At 46.7% G+C, this 7,180-nt stretch overlaps 1 protein-coding gene across 1 annotated transcript in view; it reads left to right on the plus strand.

Moving 5' to 3' along the window:
• SMIM14 (small integral membrane protein 14) overlaps positions 1-2,612 on the plus strand; it is a 34,969-nt gene extending 32,357 nt beyond the window's left edge. Inside the window, exon 6 of the transcript XR_014792175.1 lies at positions 1,041-2,612. The gene's annotated coding sequence lies outside the window, so the exon portion shown is untranslated. The remainder of the gene's footprint in view (positions 1-1,040) is intronic.
• The last annotated feature ends 4,568 nt before the right edge of the window (positions 2,613-7,180 follow it).

A 7,180-nucleotide genomic window follows, 5' to 3' on the forward strand; every position in this document is an offset into this window, starting at 1 on the left:
ACCCCCCAGGAACAAGTTAAAACCCCTCCTGCAATATAGCTGAACAACCTAGGGCTAGTCAGTGGCTAGACGGCCATAGGATAGGTCAGTTCCTGGAGAACCAACCCCCACCCCCTCCCTTCCGCGCCACCTCGTAGGCAGCGTGGATGAACCCTGTGCTCCATGCTCGTAAGAGTGGCATGGAATGGCAAAAACAGGGAGTTCCCGAGGGCAAGGTGGTCGGAAATGCTGGTTCGACACATCTTATGTGTCATCCAGCTGCCACTTCCCATGCTCCGAGGTCCTGCAGGGCGGGGGGAGCGAGGAGGAGATCCACCCTTCACCACTCCTCCTGCCCTGCACTGGATAGGCAGTCACCCCTGGGCTTGGAGGCGACCGCAGATAGGATTGCTCCCTCCAGGGCGCAATCCTATGCATGTTTAGATAGAGAAAAGGCCTGCAACTTCCAGCATGCCCCAACCAGCATGGATGGCTGGGGCATGCTGGGAGTTGCAGGCCTTTTCTCTATCTAAACATGTATCAGAGTGTGCCCTAAATCAGTTAGTGAATGTGGTGTTCACATTCATGCTGCCCTAGCAGCAGCCAGATCAGTCCCAAAACTTACTCATAGTAAGTCCCAAAACTTACTCATAGCATGCTCTAAGATGGTGTTTTCAAACTTCTGAGTTTCAAAGAACCCGTTCCACATTGACTCATCTACCATGAAACTGCATTAAACGGTTTCTAGGGCATGTTCTTTCAGGTGCATTATTTGAGTAAGCTGGGCCTGGGTATTGCCATTACTTTGTATGGACTAGAATTCTAGATTCAAGGCACAGCTCAGTTCTGTACAGGGTGTTTAAATGCAGGATATTTAAAGTTCAATGCCTCTATCCTCTTATGGAGATAATACCAGCAGAAGTTTGCAGGTCAGTTGGGGAGTCCCCAGGGGTCACATCTGGCCCACAGACCTAAGGTTCCTCACCCCTGCTCTAGAGCATATCCAAAACCTCTGCATATTGCAAGGAAAGATCAGTAGTGGTGGACAGGCTGCCTTTCAGGCATGTTTATCCACCATTACTGATCTTATTGAGCAAACCCTGAGAAGCTTCAAAGGAACCCATGGGTTGTTGAAACAGTTTGAGAACGACTGGTTTTAAGATTTTCGACATAGGGATGCTTGGAAAGTGAAATGTCTGTTCAAATTCAGGGTTGTCCACTAACAGTGTGCATTTTGGGGGCAGGGGAATAATCTAGTAAGATGCCCACATTGCATTCTTCCTCCTGCTCCAATACAATGTGCACATGGAGTGGTCTGGGAATAGTTGCTGGAAGAATTTCACCCCTTTAGCAACTACCAGTGCCTCTTCTCAAGACTGGCCTCCCTATAGGAACCATGGTATTAGAATATGATCTGCCTGAAACCTTAGGTAATCTTTGGAAGCCCAAAGTCCATTAACTCAATGAAGTTAGGTGGGTGGCTACAAGACAGAGGGCCTTCTTTGTTGTGGCACCCCACTTATGGAAGGCCCTCTCCAAGAAGGCTTGCCTGGAACCCACATTTGTGTTTTTGACACCAGGTGAAGACACCTCTCTTCTCCCAGGCATTTTAGATTTTATTGTACTTGTTATTTTTAATCTGTTTTATCGTGTGAGCTGCCCTGCTAACTTTTTGTGATAGAGTGCCATATAAAATAAGCCAGTGTGGTGTAGTGATTAGAGTGTTGGTTTGGGACTGAGGAGACCTGGGCTCAAGTCCCCAAACTGCCATGAAGCTCATTGGGTGACTTTGGGCCAGTCACAGACTCTCATCCTAACCTACCTCACAGGTTGTTGTGAGGATAAAATGGAGAGGAGGAGGATCATCTATGCCGCCTTGGGTTCCTTGGAGGCAAAGGAGGAATATAAGTGTAATAAATACATACATTTGTATGAAATGTTCAGTGCTCAGCTGGTAAGACACAGAAGTTACATCTACTTAATAGGAAGAAAAAAGCAAGTTTACAGTTTATGCTTTTGTTTATAACATACTTTTTCCTGCTTTAAATGAACAAATTAGACATGATGTGGAAGTTTCATAATCAGGATTTCACACGTTAAACAATTGTTTAAAAAATAGTAGCTATAGGTGGGATTGGATTAGAGCTGTAACACTGAGAGAGAATAAAGTTAACCTTCTCCCATGCTGTTTTCCTAATTAAAATCACCTCCATCTGCTAAATAGCTTCAGAGGATGGTTTTGTGAAAGTACCATGGGTTAAAATGCTGTCCGTCTAGCACTGCAACCCATATCAAATCCTATCCTACGGCTCTTACTAAACAGTTTTAAAAGCATGCGAGATCCTGAACACTGATCTACATCACATCTTGTTTGACACTTAGGTGCCAAAATGAAGGTTCACATAGAGTATCAGCAGATCACTTTGCCTTAGTTTCTAATGATACAAGAGATGAATAATAATGGAGTGGTTTTTAGTGTAAATTGGTGGCTTAAATCATATGAATCATGACAAACAAATCATATCTGTTCCATTTGGGACTTTCTGTTAAATCTTTTACTAAGATTTGGTTGGGGATAAAGGGCTTGTACTATGCACTTTTTATTGACCTAAATAAACAATAACCATTAGTAACCCTCTATGACTGTCTGGATTTTATACGTGTTGATAAGTTTTTAGGTTTGAGGGAATCCATCTGTCTTACCAACACTCTTTAAGCTTTTGTTTTCTAGCTCTCCTCCCCTGACCACCCCATTTATATGAGCAAGTATTGGCTTTTTTTTTAGTCCAGGCAATTGACATTTTATTAGTTTTGCATAGTGACTTCAGTGAGATTGAATGTGTTTACCACAGTCCTTATTAGAAGTCCCTTACAGTGCAACCCTGTTTAATCAGATATAAACTGCATTCAATGGGCTTGAAATTGTATAGTTGCACTTAAGCTGATACCCCAGTAAAACAAAAACATATAGTATCTTCCTATGACATCATGCCTATGGTGGCAATGCCAGCATATTTACTTAGTAACTGCACTGGCATGGTTTTTGATAGATCCCATTGTTTGCATAGATACTAACAATTTAGGGACTTGAAGGCAGCACTGTAGAAGTGCCATTGCCTACAGATTGGATTACTTTCTTGTGATCCACAATGGTCTCTGATCAAACTGGCTTTGCTGGCTTTCACACTTCAGATTGTATCATGGAAAAGCCAAAACCAAGTTCTCAGATGTGTGTCCACTATTGTTGCAGTACATGTGTAGGAATGCATATTAGCTTGACTACGGTGGATGCATACTGAATAATCCCCAAGATGAATAACACAATTATTTTCTCATCCCTGCTCAGAGCAGTTTGGTAATTGTTTTTTGTTTTAGTGAGTAGATGGGTGCTTATCTGCATACCCACGTGAGCATTCTTATAGCTCCTTACATCAATGCTCCACTATTTCAAGCATTTTTTTGTTGATATTGGTTGGGCATCTGAGGCTCAAACTGGTAGTGGGGGCAGAAAGCACTACTTCCTTACTTGCTGTACAATTCAGGCAGTTAGCTGAAGATTAGATGCAGATGTATCCAACTACCAAAAACCTCTGGAAAGAACGTTCCTTTCCTGGGGAATCCAACTAGCTTCCATTTTCTCCTTTATAATTTTCAGGGTCTGTTGCTTTTTTCCAGCCAAATTAGCCCCATCCTAAGGGAAGTTATTTAATGGCAACTACTGCCCATTACTTCCTACATATGCCTACTTGTGGGTTCTTCAACTGGTTGTACCCATGGGGGGGCGGGGTGCACACATGCACATATGGTGGGGGAAGAAATAAACTGAAAGCCTTGCACCTCTGTGGTGGAAGCCCTGTATGTTTTGCATTGTTAATTAAAGTAGTAAAACATTTCAATATTGGAAATGCCAATTCGGATTGCATCCCCTTGGCTCTGCCACAAACTCTTGATTTTGACTTTTGTTCCTGCCCATGGACTCTGTAACCTTGTCCCTATCCATCTGTTCCCCTGAACATGGTACCTACAAGTCTGCTTACCAGGTGTGTGACTCTGCCCTTTGGTAAGCTGATTACCCAGCCCCATACTGATCTCTACTTATCCTGCAGATCTCATTTCCACTTTATTTTTCAAGCGGGTAAGAAAATGCAGGATTCCCTTCAGAGCATAGTGTGCATAGGAGACTCTCCCCATTTCTTTCCATCTCCATATGCCACACAAATAAGACTCTGCTTCTCTCTCAGGCCCTCTGCATGCCAGAGGATGTAGGGAAGGGATTGGTGGTGACCACAAATAATGGCTAACTTTGGCCAAGCCAACATTTGCAGATCCCTGCCTGGACTACTGCAAGAGCCTGATCTTACCAAGGCCCAGGAACAGAGCACCTTTCATTTTTCTTTCAACAATGCCTACTTTCTGCTCAGTACACTGAACATCTCCTGCCTTATCTTAGTAAACTGGCTTTTCCTCCTGCACCAAAGTAGTACTCCCCTGAAGTAAGCATACCCCTCACCATTACATTTGCATGTTGCATGAAGATAATGACACAGGGCAAGGTCTGATGCCACTGTACAGGAAAGGGGAAAGCTTTATGACTCTACTGCATATATAACTCTCTGTACATAACCATTCACATCCCTAGTTAAGTCCATCATTCCTTACTACCCTGCTTCTTCAAAGGCTGGATAGCAGTACTGGCCTCTAACTGATGCGGTGGCAGTGGTGGGTACAAGCCACTGCTTTCCTACAAACAGTATACCTGTACAAGTGATTGTACCACCCTATCCATGTTTACTTGCAAGTGCCAGTGCCCATGTAAGTGTGCATGGGATACAGATTAAAAGGTAAAGGTGTCCCCAACCAGTCATGTCTAATTCTAGGGTGTGGTGCTCATCTCCATTTCTAAGCCCAAGAGCCAACGTTGTCCGAAGACACTTCCGTAGTCATGTGGCTGGCATGACTGAACACCGAGGTGCACGGAATGCTGTTACCTTTCCCGCCGAGGCAGTACCTATTTATCTACTTGCAATTTCTTGCTTTCGAACTGCTAGGTTGGCAGAAACTGGGACTGAAGGCAGGAGCTCACTCCGTCATGCAGCACTTGGGTCTCAAACTGCTGTCCTGCTGACCTTCCAGTCTGCAATTCAGCATCTTAATCACCAAGCCACTGTGGGATACAGATTACTTCTGAGTAAATGTGCATAGGACTGCACTACCTTTTTCCAACAAGGCAGGAGTACAGAGGTGCCCCAGATGAACTTTACATTGTAGAATTTACACAGTAGACCTACAACAGTCTTCCCACTCCCTTGTTGTTTACTGACACTTGCGTAATACCCCCAAATTTTAGCTCTTTACCACTTTTCATTCTGGAAACAAAAACACCAGGTGCAAAGTATCCCCAGAATCTATTTATGTTGCCATTGGGAGTGTCTTTATGTCTCCCAAAGCATGCAATGTATTGGGATATAAAATGTCCAGTGTCCCCGCCCCCCCCCCCCGAAGAAAACTGGGCTAAGCTTAAGTACTCTGGGCTTCAGTAGGCTGGCACAAACCATGGGATTTCATTGGGGAACATTTGCCTCACCAAAGCCAGAATTGTTATGGGGTTAGAAAAACATCCCACAAGATGAAAAACATTAGATCTTGGTAATAAAGTTTTCCCTTGAGAATTTAAAACACTGCTTCTGATACCACAGACACATACTTGTTTCGACGGTTGTTACCACCCCAGGATACACTGAAAACCGGTGGGGGGTTAAAATGCCTCGACTATCAGGATATCCCATTTTCCTGAGCAGTAGCAAGGCTCGCCCATCCAATGCTGGGAAGATACAGCTGATATTTGTTGTGTCCCCTCCCCTCAACAGAAGCGCAATCTCGAGGGACGATGCTCAAACTACTTCAAAAATGCTTTAACAGCTGCGCATTTGTTCCCCTAAAAACAGACTGTTCAGAAGGGGGAATCGAGACGCGCGCTGGCTCGGTCGTCCGAAAACCCTTCTCTTGGTACGGAAAAGTACACGTATTATGAAGTTTCTGCCCAGGCCCCGCTGAGAGAAATTCTGCGCTGGAGTGGGAAATGGATGCCGCAGTTTGCGGCCCGCCACCATTTATAGTAGTCGCCGCCCCAGGGGCACGGCGAGATTCAAGCCAGGGCTCCGGGGCGGCTATTAGGCCGCACCGGTTCTCCCGCCACCTTCCCATCCGCGCCCGGCGGCCCTGCCGCTCCTTCGCTCGGCGCGGGAACAACAGGCCACTGACCCAGAGGAGGCGGAGGTGTTTGTTTTGGCCTTCCCGCGGGAGCAGGAGGAAAGGGCTGGCTCCGGGGCCTCGGCGCCGAGCCGGCCTCCACGCATTCGCCGGCGGAAGGGGCGGAGGCGGGCGGGCGGAGGGGGAAAGACACTCTTCCTTTCCCTCTCCTAAACCCCTGCTAGCCTGTGAAGCCGTCGCTCTTCAAACGACCCCCCCTCCGTCCCACCCATCGCTGATCTTTCTGATCTCACGCCTCTTTCCCCCGCCCTAGAACCAACTTCCTCCGGCTCTTCGCCCACGGATTGCCCGCCCGCCCCTTCCTGGCTGCAGCCACGGCCTCTTTTTCCATCCTGGCTCCTTGCTCTTGCCCACCCCTTCTCCTCCTCCTCGATCCCATTCAGTTCTTCCCCGAATAAGCTTCTCCTTTTCTCTTCTCCCCGCCCATCTTCCTACTGCTTCCAAAGAGAAAGGAAAACGCCTCCCGCTTCGTTCTTCCAGTGAATCTCCCCCACCCGCTACTTCCCTGGCCTCGTCAATTTTTTCCTCTGCGATTAACCCTCCCGCTCTTTTCTAATAATCCCAGTATTTCTTCTCCCGCGTCACCTTCCCTCTCCTCCCACCAGCTGCCTTTATCCCATTCACCTTCTCCTTAGGAAAACCATCCTTAACTGTGCCAGCGGGATTGTTTTGCTAAGACAGACTTTATTTTACTGCCCCACTTGATCTCCTAGCCCGAGCCCCTCCCTTCGTTGCCTCCTGGATCCTTTGCTTTCTCATTCTCCCACCGCCACGCTTGTTCCTCCAACCTTTCCCTCCCTTTCTCTGGGCCTGGCTTCTTCCTCGCGCTACCGTAGTGCGAAAGGGAGGAGGATCCGCTCTAACTCCCCTCCTCCGATGAATAAGAAAGCGACTCTTTAAATAAGGGCGGTGCTGTCGGCTCAGCTTCACT

Source organism: Heloderma suspectum, chromosome 5, assembly GCF_057233095.1.
Source record: "Heloderma suspectum isolate Gila_16-S chromosome 5, 16-S_ref, whole genome shotgun sequence".
NCBI classification, from domain to species: Eukaryota; Metazoa; Chordata; class Lepidosauria; order Squamata; family Helodermatidae; genus Heloderma; species Heloderma suspectum.